This window comes from Belonocnema kinseyi, chromosome 5 (genome assembly GCF_010883055.1).
Source record: "Belonocnema kinseyi isolate 2016_QV_RU_SX_M_011 chromosome 5, B_treatae_v1, whole genome shotgun sequence".
NCBI lineage: Eukaryota > Metazoa > Arthropoda > Insecta > Hymenoptera > Cynipidae > Belonocnema > Belonocnema kinseyi.
Window position 1 is genome coordinate 87501981 of NC_046661.1, and position 13667 is coordinate 87515647.

A 13667-nucleotide genomic window follows, 5' to 3' on the forward strand; every position below is an offset into this window, starting at 1 on the left:
ATAGTTTTCTACATTAAATTAAATATGTTCCACATTGAACAATTCAAAATTAAAATAGTTCAAAGAAAAACGATTGAGAGATTGACGCACCAGCTAATTTCAAATTAAAAAAATAAACAATTTCAAATTAAACTATTTCGAATTAAAATTGTTTATAATTAAATAGTCGAAAACTTTTTTTAACTTTTGAAATTATATAATATTTAATTAAAAGCGTTCGAACTTGAATCTAATTTAAAAATAAAAAGTTTGAAGTTAAACAATTCAACAAAAATATTTTTAAATTGAATTAAAAATGGACTGAATATTATTTTGTAAAGTTACAAATTTATTAATTTTTAGATCAAATAATTCATATTCAAATCGTATGCAATTGAACAATTTTGATAAATGCAAATTAAAAGCACTAAAACTGAATCTTAAAAACTTTAATAATTTTAATCGTAATCCTACAATTTTGAATGAAAAACTTCAAGAATTGAAGAATTATTAGAAATTGAAAGCATTTAAAATTCAAATTGTTTGATATCAAATAATCTAAAATTTTAATAATGAAAATTGAGCCTTATTTTTAATTTAGACGATTCCATGATAAAAGCTTTTGAAATTAAAAGTTTTGTTATTAAAAGAATTCATATTGAATAATTTAGAAAAAGAGCTTAAAATTTTGTTTAAGTTTTTTAAGGTTTTTAATTAAATATTTAAAAATTGACTAATATAATATTTGAAAGCGTTCCAAATTAAATATTTTAAAAAAGTACGTTCAAAATCATGTAGTTAATAATTAAATTATTAAAAGTACTTTAAATTGAACAATTTTTTATTGAAATTGTTTAAAATGAAATAATAATATATTCTATTAATTTACAATTCAAAAGTTTCTAATATAAGGCTTTTAAAATTGAATACTATTCCAGATTATACCTTTTTTTATATTCAAACAATTTAAAAAAAAAGTTTTTGAAATTCAAGGATTTTAAATTAAAATTATTCGAAATTGAATAATTTACAAATGAAAACGTTTTAAATTAAACAATTATGAATAAAAATAGTTTGAAATCAAATAATTGAAATTTCACTAAGTATTGTTTAAAAGCGTTTCAAATTTAAATAATTTCGAAATTTTAAATTTTGTATACATTATTTTTTAATAAATATGAGTTATTTATTAAAAATACAAAAATTATATACACATTTTTTAAAAAACTTTGCAGGATTCAATTCAGCACTGATTAATCTTGAAATTTCTTTTTAATTTCTTTTTAAAATTACAAATTCTATTTTCGAAACCAAATTTTGGAATTTAAAAAAATACTGCGAACATTTTCAAACCAAACTTTTCATTTATAAATATATTTTTTTCGACTATTTTTAATATAAATTCAAAAAACAATTTAAGATACAGTCAATCATAAAAAATGATAAAAAACTATTTGATTATTTTATATTTAATATATTAATAATATTTAACAACAAAAAAATCCTTTTCACTGTTTAAATTCGTGGATTTTATAATTCTGTGCTATTTGATTAGAAATTATTAGATTCAGAACGCTTTTAAATATTATTTACTAAATTTTTAATTATGTAATTTAAAACTTTTATAATTCAGAAATGTTTTATTTCAAAAGCTTTCATTTTCAAATGATTTAATATTGAATGGGTTGAATTAAATTTCCTTTATTTCTAAAGCTTTTATCTTGAAATCGTCTAAATTAATAAAAACCTTTCATCTTTAATGGTATTCAATTTTAAATGCTTTAAATTCAAAGTTGTTGAATAGTAATCAATTAAGGTTTTTAATGATTAAATCATTAACAATTACAGTTTGAAATAGTTCAATTTTGAATTTTTTGTTTTTGTAATTTAAAATCACCTAGTGCTTTAATTTTTAAATTGTTTATCTTTGGAATATTTTAATTCTATATTATTCAGTGTGAAACGTCTTCAACTTCAAATTATTCAACTAAAGGCTTACATATTGTAAATAATATTTCGAAAAAAGGCTCACATATAAGTTTGCAAATTTTTAATCTACATTTTTCAACACATTTTTCAAATTTCTCTTCTTTTGGTAAATTGTTCGTACAGATTTTTTGATTAGGTAAGAGAAAATAAAAACTAACGAAGGCGAGAGAAAAAAAGAAGGGAGGGGATTTTGGGACGAACAAAAAATCCCGCGAAATAAAATTTCCCGGAAAATAAAATTTCTGAATTGGTAAATTCCCGAACAGTTTATAATAAAAGTGATGTGGAAAATTTCCCGCATTATAAGATTCCCGAAAAGTTTTTAATAACAACAAATTTGAAAATTCTCGATTAGTAAAATTCTCAGACAGTTTCTAATATTACCGCATTGGAAAATTCATAAATAATAAATTTCCCGAAAAAAAATTACCGAATTGGAAAATTCTCGAATAAATAATAAAGTTCCCGATTAATAACATTCCCGGCAGAAAATTTCCGAATTATAAAATAACCATGCTAGACAATTCCCGAATTTAAAATTTTAACCTTTTGCAATAAATAACCATTTATATCTTTAAAAAATATAGTAATTGAATAATTTAATTAAAAAAAATATTTTCAATGTTACTCTAATTCTAATATCAATTAATGTTACTTTAAATTCAAACAAATAATTTTAGAAACTATAAACATTAATAAAAAGTTTTTTATTACATGTTTGATTATTATATTTTTTTATAAATAACTCAAATTTATTTTAAAAAATTTTAATGTTTATATCGGTCGACTGAATAATCGCGAAAAATAAAATTCCCGACACTGTACAATTCCCCAATCAATCGCATTATAACATTTCCAAATAATAAAATTCTCGAATTTAAAATAATGAACTTTTTTAAGAAATAATTATTTAATTATCAAAAATACAGTAATCAAATATTTTTATCAAACAATTTTTTTTATTATTTGAAGTTTCTAAAATTATTGTGTAAATTAAAAATAATAATAATTGGGAAAAATAAGATAACATTTTTTTAAATCACATTTTATTCTTTTAAATTCAAACAATAATGTTAGAAACTTTAAATTTGAAAAAATATATTTTAAATATTTGATTATTGTATCTTTGATAAATAAATCATATTTATTTACAAAAATTAATTGTTAAAATGCGACTACTGAAAAATTTCCAAATCATAAACTTCTCGAATTGGAAAATTGCCTAATTAAAATAACGAATTTTTTAAATAAATATGATTTATTTATTAAAAGTTCAATCATCAAATATTGTGATAAAAAAATGATTTTTAAATTTATTGTTTCAATTTGATATAAGATTAATTGAAAAAATACATTTATGGAAAAAGTTTTTAAAAATAAGACAATAATTATAGGTTATTTTAAATTCAAACAATAATTTTACAAACTTTGAAAATGAAAAATAATTGTTTTTTTATAAAAATATTTGATTATTTTGTTTTTAATAAATAAAATGTATGAAAAAATTATTTAATAGTTTGAATTCGGGGTTTTGTTAATTCGGATAATTTATAGTTCGACAATTTTCTAGTGGGAATTTTATTATTCGAACACTTTTCAATTAGGATATTTCATTATTCGGTTATTTTCCTTTTCGGGAATTTTATTATTTGGGAATTGTACTATTCCGAAATTTTCATATATTGAAATTTTACAAATGAAATTTTATAATTCGACAATTTTCTAGCGGGAATTTTATTATTCGGAAATTCTTCAATTAGGAAATTTTATTATTCGGGAATTTCCGAGTTCGGGAATTTTATTATTCGGGAAATTTCATATTTGGAAATTTTATAGTCAGGAATTTTATTTTTCGGGGTTTTTAGTCGTCCCTTTTATTATTCGGGAATTTTCAAATTCACTGTTATTGTAAACTATTCCAGAATTTTATTATTCGAGAATATTCCAATTCGGGAAATTTTATTAGTCAGGAATTTTATAATTCAAGAATTTTATTATACGGGAATTTTCTAATTCGTTCATTTTATTATTCGGGAATTTTATAATTCAGGAATTTCATCATCCAGGAATTCTCCAAATCAGGAATTTTCCAATTGGGAAATTTCACAGTATTAGGAATTTTATTTTTCGGGCATTGTCAGGCGTCCCTTTTATTATTCGCGAATTTCGAAATTAGGGTTGTATTGCAAACTATTCAGGAATTTGATAATTCAAGAATTTCATTATTGGGGTACTTCCCAATTCTGAAATTTCATTATGAGGGAATTTTCCAATTCGTGAAATTTTATTATTCGGGAATTCTCCAATTTGTAAAATCTTATTATTCAAGAATTTTATAATTCAGGAATTGTATTAATCGGGACATTTCGAATTCGGGACATTTTATTAATAAGGAATTTTATAATTGAGGAATGTTATAATTCGGGAATTTTCCAATTCGGAAAATTTTATCATTCGAGAATTTTATAATTCAAGAATTTTTTGATTGAAAAATTTTCCATTTCATGCACTTTATTATTTAAAAATTTAATTAATCGGATTTCTTCCAATTTGGGAATTTTACATTGTCGGGAATTTTATTTTAGTTTTTGGGATTTTTCAGTCGTGTCGTTTGTTTTTCTTCATTTCCAAGAATTCTTCAGTTTACTTAAATATTGTACGTTAAAGAAGAATTTATTTTGAATTGAATTAATTATTTTTCTATTTTGTGACTGGTTTTCTTGTTTTTTAGAAGGGATCGAGACTGTGTATTAATAGCAACTTTAGGTGTGGAGAATGTTGTGAAAAATCAGTTTATCATGGATCCAAAGTACCACTCTAGATTTCCCGTAAGATCCCGCTGTTACGTAACAACATTATTCGAAAAGTGATGATTATTGTTTCACCACTAATGTTCCCCATTCACTCAAAACCAATGAATTCCGAGCCAATGATCGACGGCTATTTTTGTGCCTACCAACGATTCTCTTATTTTACAAACACATTTCGTTTAAACACTGCCGCTAACTGCGATAACTCTTATTCATGCGATGCGAATTCTTGGAAATTGAAATTTAAATTTAATTAAAAATCAAATTAAAAAAATCGTTTCAAACGCTTTCAGTTTCAAATCGTTTCTTAATTAAAATCTTAATTTTATCAATTGTACAATTTTCAATGATTGACGTATTTATAAACAAACAATTTTGTTTAAAAATGTTTCCAACATCAATAATTCAATGTTAAAGGCCGTCAGTTTTAAATTGATTAATTTCAAAGGCTTTGAAATATCTAATTGTTCATTTCTTAACATATTTTATTCAAAATTGTTAAATTAGAAGTGCAATTAAACACGCTACATCTTAAATCATTTAATTACATTTTTTTAAAGCGATTTTTAAATTGAAAGCTTTTCCTTGATCAAAAGTGTTCAATAATTTCATATATTTCAATTTTAATTATTTCAGTTTAAACGCATTTGATTCAAAAATAATTATTTTTCTAAACTAAATTAATTTCGAACACTGTAATTTATATACTATTAAATTTCGAATGATTTTAATTTAAAATTCTTCAATTTTAATAGATTTCATTTGTTGATTTTTCTGTGGGAATCGTCCAATTGTAAGATAAGGTGTAATCCGGAGGGTAAATTACTTCTGAAATCTCGTGTGCACATCGTCATCTCATGCAATCCTACGCCATCCTTCGCGATCCCATGCCATTTTTTCAATCCTACGTCATTTTTACAATCCCACGCCATCTATCGCAATCCCACACCATTTTTGCAATCCCACTTCATCATTTGCAATCCCAAGCCACCCTTTGCCATCCCATGATATTTTTATAATCCCACGCCACTTTTACAATCCCACGCCATTTTTAAAATCCCACGTCATTATTTACAGTCCCAAGCCACCCTTTGCCATCCCATGATATTTTTATAATCCCACGCCATTTTTTTCAATATCACGCCATTTTTGCAATCCCACGTCACCATTTGCTATCCCAAGCTATTTTTTGCCATCTCATGATATCTTTATGACCCCACGCTATTTTTGCAAACCCACGCCGTTTTTACAACCCCACGTCATCATTTGCAGTTCCAAGCGACCCGTTGTCATCCCATAATAATTTTATAATCCCACGCCATTTATTTCAATTCCACGCCATTTTTGCAATCCCACGCCATTTTTAAAATGCCACGTCATCATTTATAGTCCCAAGCAACCCATTGCCATCCCATGATATTTTTATAATCCCACGCCATTTTTTTCAATGTCACGCCATTTTTGCAATTCCACGCCATTTTTACAATCCCATGCCATCTTTTGCAATCCCACGCCATTTTAAAAATGCCACGTCATCATTTACAGTCCCAAGCAACCCGTTGCCATCCCATAATATTTATATAATCCCACGCCATTTTTGCAATCCCACGCCATTTTTACAACCCCATGCCATCTTTTGCAATCCCACGCAATTTTTAAAATTCCACGTCATCATTTACAGTCCCAAGCAACCCGTTGCCATCCCATAATATTTTTATAATCCCACGCCATTTTTGAAATCCCACGCCATTTTTGCAATCCCACGCCATTTTTACAACCCCACGTCATCATTTGCAGTCCCAAGCGACCCGTTGCCATCCCATAATATTTTTATAATCCCACGCCATTTATTTCTATCCCACGCCATTTTTGCAATCCTACGCCATTTTTACAATACCATGCCATCTTTTGCAATCCCACGCCATTTTTAAAATCCCACGTCATCATTTACAGTCCCAAGCAACCCGTTGCCATCCCATGATATTTTTATAATCCCACGCCATTTTTGCAATCTCACGCCATCTTCACAATCCCAAACCATCTTTTGCAATCTCACGCCATTTTTCCAATCGCACGTCATCATTTGAAATCCCACGCCACCCTTTGCCATACCATGATATTTTTATCATCCCACGCTATTTTCTTTAATCCCACGCCATTTTTGCAATCCCACGCCATCTTTTGCAATCGCACGGCATCATCTGCAGTCCCAAGCCACCCTTTGCCATCCCATGATATTTTTATACTACGACACCATTTTTGCAATCCCACGACATTTTTTACAATCCCACGCCATTTTGCAATCCCACGTCATCATTCACAGTCTATAGCCACCCTTTGCCATCCCATGATATTTCTATAATCCCACACCATTTTTGCAATGAAATATTGAAATATTGAAAGAGTTGATGCAAAAAATAGAGAAAGTACAAACAAATGATTGTCTTATTGAGCGTGGATTTCTAAACATATCAGGAGATTTTAGGGGATACTAAATAATTTAAACAGTTTCTGAGAACTCACACCGGTTTTAAGGAGTTTAAAAGAATTTTATGGGTCTTCTGAATATTTAAACTTATTTTAAAAGATTTTAAGGGATTTTACGGTACTTCAAGAAATTTCACAATCTTAATAAATATCTTAATAAATCTCAAAGGACCTAAAGTTATTTAAAAGATTTTTAGCGATTTAAACTTTTTTTTAGAAAAATTTAATTAAAAATATATTTAAGGACCTTTAAATGAATAATAATTTTTAAATGGGTTTTTACGTTTTCCACCAGTTTTAAAGAATTTTGAGGGATTTTAAATGATTTAATAAGAATTAAAAAATTTCAAGGGATTTCTAGGATTTTCAAGGAATTTGGTAGGATTTCAAAAAATCTCATTTAATTTTAAGGAATTCTTAGCGACTTTTCATATTTCAAAGGTTTTAAAGGGATTTTAATGAATTTCACAAGATTCAAAGGTTTTTATTAAATCTGTGAGGATTTCAACGATTTCTAGAAATTTAAACCTTCTTTTAAAGAAACTTAATTAATTAAATTAATTCATTTTATTTGCTAAGGATTTCAAGTGATTTATACTTTCAAAATAGATTTGTACGTTTTTCATATATTGCAAAGGATTTTACAGATTTCAAGGGATTTTAACGTTTTTTCGAGAACTTTAATTAATTAGCTTAATTTAGATTATATTTAAGGGCTTCAAATCATTTAAACTTTTAAAAATGCATTTTACGTTTTCCGTGTATTTTTAGGGATTTCAAAGAATTTTGTAGGATTTCCAAATATTTTAAGGGATTTCTAGATAACTTTGGAAATTGAATTTCAAGGGATTCTTAACAATTTCAAAGATTTCATGGGATTTCAAAGATTTCCAGGGATTTCAACGGTTTTTTCGAGAACTTTAATTAACAAACTTTATTTAGATTATATTTACGGGCTTTCAAATGATTTATTCTTTTTTGAGCACATTTTTACGCTCTCCATAAATTCCAATAGATTTTAAAGAATTTTGAAGGATTTCCAATTATTTGAAGGAATTTCTTCTAAGCCATTTTACAGATTTCAAGGAATCTCATAAGATTTAAAGGATTTTAAGGGATTTAAAAGATTTCTAGGAATTTTAACTTTTATTTTTTTCAGAAACTTTATTTTATAAGCTTAAATTAAATTATATTCAAGGGCTTTCAGCTGATTTATACTTTTCACGAAATTTGAAGGATTTTAATAAATCTCTAAGGACTTTAAAGGATTTCAAATATTTCTAGGGGCTTTAACATTTTTTCTCAATTTAATTAATTTTGTTATTATGATTATATTCAAGGGCTTTTAAATGCTTTAAATCTTGTAAATGAATTTTTACGTTTTTCGTAGATTTCAAGGGGTTTCAAAGAACTTTCAGGACTTCTAAAAATTTCAAGGAATTTCTAGAAACCTTAGAAAAAAATAAAATTAAGTAGAATGTAAAGTATGATTCCTAGCGATTGCAAATAAGATTTCAAGGGATTTGAAGATATTCAGTGGAATTTTAGAACATTTGATTGATTTTATTAAACTCCAGGGATTTTAAGGGATTTCAAAGATTTCTAGGAATTTTTATTTTTTTAAAGAAATTTAGTTAATCAGTTTAATGTAGATTGTACTCGTGGGTCATCAATTTATTTATGATTTTGGAAATGGATTTTTACGTTCTCCATAGATCTCTAGGGATTTTACCGTTTGTTTTTTAAATTGAACTAATAAGCTTATTATGATTATATTCAAGGGCTTTTAAATGATTTATAATCTTTTCAATACTTGTTTACGTTTTCCATGGATTTCAAAGGATTTCAAATGTTTACAAAGATTTCTAGGGATTTTCATGTTTTTTCGAGGACTTCAATTAATAAGCTTAATTTTAATTAAATCCGTGGGCTATAAATTTATTTAAACTTTGTAAATGGATTTTTACATTTTCCGTAAATAATGTTTAAATGAATCTGTAAAATAATTACTTGCACCATTAACACCGAGCTAAAAATTAGCGTTATTTTCTTGAATTAAGATTCTTATTCTGATCTCTCTAATATCTTAATGGAAAAGCACCTAACCGGGAATCAGAAGTATTGTGGTTCGATTCCCAGTGAAGCGAAAGAGTAAGATCATTTTTTTAAGAAAAAAATTTTTATTTACCGTAGATTTCAAGGGATTTCAAAGAATTTTTAGTATTTAATAAAATGTCAAGAGATTTCTGATTTGATTGATGTTATTAATTTTCCAGGGATTGAAATGGATTTCAAATATTTCTAGGAATTTGCATTTTTTTTCTAAAGAAACGAAATTAATCAATTTAATACAGATTTTATCCTTGGGCTATCAATTTGTTTATACTTTGCACATAAACTGAGAAATTAAGAAATCCTCTTTGACTAATCCTTTTTGACTAAAAAATTTAAAAATTTGAATTTCAAATTTAATAATTTAGAATTGAATGATTGAAGCTTTTTTTTTGGAAGGTGCCAAAATCAAATATTTTAAAATGGAATACTTTAAAAATTAAAGGATTTGAGATCAAATATTTTTGAATTAAAATCTTTTTGAAATAAATATAATGAAGACTTTACTTAATATTAATCAGAGGCTTTCCCAACTTAATAATTTTTTTTTAATAACATGGGTTTAAAGTCAAATAATTAATAGTGAAATCGCATGCATAACAGGTTTAATTGCAGTTAAACAATACTGATGGTAAATAATAAGTTTTCAATCAAAGCTCATTTTAAATTAAAACAATTCTAAAATTATAGCTCTTGAAGTTGAAGACGTTTAATTAAAATCATTCGAAATTGAACACTGAAAAAAGTACATTGTAAGATGTAAAATTTCGACAATGCCACTTACGTAAGATTTTCCTTAGTACAGCAGACATGAAGTTTATTATAACCTCAATACATCTTTTAGATTTAATTAGAAAAATAATTATTAATTATTAATTAATTAGAAAAATAAACCTAATATTTAAAAAAATAAAACAAATTTCGCTCAACGAAGAACACCCAGTGGGCACGAAATTTGGCGACGTCTTTACGCCGTCGTTACGACATTTTTACGACAACTTTATGATATCCTATGTCCATGTCGTTAATGTGTCTTTACGATATCATAAAAAATCGTATGATTTGACGATATCTTTACAATATCGCAAAGATACCGAAACGACACGGTCGTAGGATGTCGCAAAAATGTCGTGAAGATGTCGTAACGATGTCGTAAAGACGTCGCCAAATTTTGTGCCTACTGTGCACTGTTTGAAAGTGGAGATACTATAATCTCACCTAGTAACATTTATTTCCTCGGTTCACACTGTACCTTAATACAAATATCTTGGGTGGGTTTTCGAAATATTGATCAATTTTTATTTAAACAATTTTTTAAACAATTTCATTATTTATTGACAACAAAAATTTAGAAAATCATTTTTAATATGGCTAAGAGAAAATAAAACTTTTTTGCATCTTGCACTTTTTTCGTATGAGAAACCGTTTGCAATGTACAGAGGTATAAACAAATGATTTTTTAACAAAATTTCCATATTTGCACAGTGTTACCTCAGAATCTATAATTCAGAGAAATTTTAAACTTGTACACAGTCTACATCAAAGATAGATCTCTTAAAAGGAAAAAAAATCTTCTGATCGAATAAAGACTTCTTTCTTTAAATTGTTGTTAAAAAGTTGTTATTTTTAAGAGGAAACCGTTTAGACTCTTCATTTATTAATAAACAATCATCCAGATCCACCAGTGTCATAATTTTGTTACGAATTATTGCGAAAGCTTTATTTAGCATTATTAACATAATATGTTGTTCATAATTTTGTTTGATAAATTGTTTATAACAATTGATATAAATAATGATTCTCAATTACCAGAATTGACTTCAATTTTTTTATTAATCCTTGACACAGGATTTAACTTTTCACTCTCTTGGAATTTTCCCGTATGAAGAGCCATTATTTATTTATGGCCTCATAAACAATGTATTTTTTATAAATATACCCTCCCCTAAAAGTCATAAACTTTAAGTTATTAGCGATTACCTTTTTTTGTATCCTCAATTTTACCATAAAGAATGTAATTATCTTGGGTAGCATTTTCGATATCTGACCCTTATTGTTTACAACTATTGTTATTAACAAAAACGCTCAATTAAGAAAATCAATTTTTTCTTTATTTCTTAATTAATCTGTGGTACAAACCAGAACTTTTCACACTCGTGATATTTTTTCGTACGACTAGCCATTATTTATTTATGACCTTATAAACAATGTATTTTTTATAAACATACCTTCCCCTAAAAGCCATAAATTTTAAGTTTTTAGCGAATACATTTTTTTATATCCTTAATTTTACCATAAAGAATGTAATTATCTTGGGTAGCATTTTCGATATCTGGCCCTTATTTTTTACAACTATTGTTATTAACAAAAACGCTCAATTAAGAAAATGGATTTTTTCTTAATTTTTTAATTAATCTGTGGTACAAACCAGAACTTTTCACACTCGTGATATTTTTTCGTACGACTAGCCATTATTTATTTATGGCCTTATAAACAATGTATTTTTTATAAACACACCCTCAATTAAGAACATCAAGAGTGAAAAGTTTTATTTTGTGCCATATATTAATAAAAAAAAATAAGAAAAAATCCATTTTCTTAATTGAGCGTTTTTGTTAATAACAATAGTTATAAATAATAAGGGTCAGATATCGAAACTCCTATCCAAGATAATTACATCCTTTATGGTAAAATTAAGGATCTATAAAAAGGCGATCGCTAAGAACTTGAAAATTGTGGCTTTTAGGGGAGGTTGTGTTTATAAAAAATATATTGTTTATAAGGCCGTAAATAAATAATGTCTCGTAGTCCGAGAAAATACCAAGAGAGTGAAAAGTTTAATAATGTGTCAAGGATTGATGAAAAAATTGAAGTCAATTCTGGTAATTAATGGTCATTATTTATATCAATTGTTATAAACAATTTAGCAAACGAAATTATGAACAACAAATTATGTCAATAATGCTAAATAAAGCTTTTGCAACAATTTTAACCAACATTATGACACTGGTTGATCTAGACAATTTTTTATTAATAAATGAAGAGTCTAACCCTTTCCTCCTAAAAATAAGAACTTTTTAACAACAATTTAAGGAAAGAAGTTTTTATTCGATCAGAAGATATTTTTTCCTTTTAAGAGACCTATCTTTGATGTAGACTGTGTACAAGTTTAAAATTTCTCTGAATTATAGATTCTGAGGCAACACTGTGCAAATATGGAAATTTTGTTTAAAAAATCATTTGTTTATAACGCTGTACATTGCAAACGGTTTCTCATACGAAAAAATTGCAAAAAAAAAGTTTTATTTTTTGTTAGCCATGTTAAAAATTATTTAAAAAATTTTTGTTTTCAATAAATAATGAAATTGTTTTAAAAAATTGTTTAAACAAAAATTGACCCATATTTCGAATATCTACCCAAGATATTCGTATTAAGGTACAGTGTGAACAGAGGAAATAAATATTACTGGTGGAGATTATAATATCTCCACTTTCAAATAGTTTTATTCGCTGAGCGAGATTTGTTTTATTTTTTAAAATATTAAGTTTATTTTTCTAATTAATTATTAATTAATCATTATGTTTCTAATTAAATCTCAAGGATGTATTGAGGTTATAATGAACTTCATATCTGCCGTACTAAGGAAGTTTTTTTTTATGTCTTAAAGTTAAAAAAGAAATTAGCAGTCACTGTTTGAAAACAATTTTCAAAACCCACAAAATTTGAATCTCTTTGAGATTGTAAACTTCCACATTTTATTTCTCGGAACTGGATAATTTTGTTTAATTATAATTTTTTGGCCTCAATTCAAAAACACTTAAGCTCGTGAGTAACTTTTCTTTTTATCTTTATAGGCTGATTTCGATTTGACGGACTGTTATTTCGCTCTCATAAAATTTTTCGTTTTTTTTTGTTAGATATCTAATTCTTTAAACTGCAACCCTTCAAATATTTTTCCAGGAATATAATAAAAAAGATATTTAAATAAAGATCGTTTAATTCACTTACCCATCTTACAGCGTAGTTTTTTCCGTGAATAATTAAAAAATTAAGGTGGTTTAAATTTAAAAATTCTTTATTAAAATCGTCTGAAATTAAATAATTAAACATTGACTATTTTATCGTTAAAACACTTCTTAATTTAAAGTCTAAAAATTTTTCTCTTGAAATTTTTATGGTTTTCAGAATAGTTGAAAATTTTGGGAAAAAACTGTAACTTTCTAGCATATTTTAAAACAAAGATAGTTATAAGCAAATTTTTATTTTATTAACAAATACTTTAATAACTT

The 13667-nt window shown here is 26.0% G+C and overlaps 1 protein-coding gene across 1 annotated transcript in view; it reads left to right on the top strand.

The window, feature by feature from the left end:
- LOC117173766 (TWiK family of potassium channels protein 7-like) overlaps window positions 1–13667 on the top strand; it is a 36019-nt gene that overhangs the window by 996 nt on the left and 21356 nt on the right. The gene's annotated exons all lie outside the window — the stretch shown is intronic.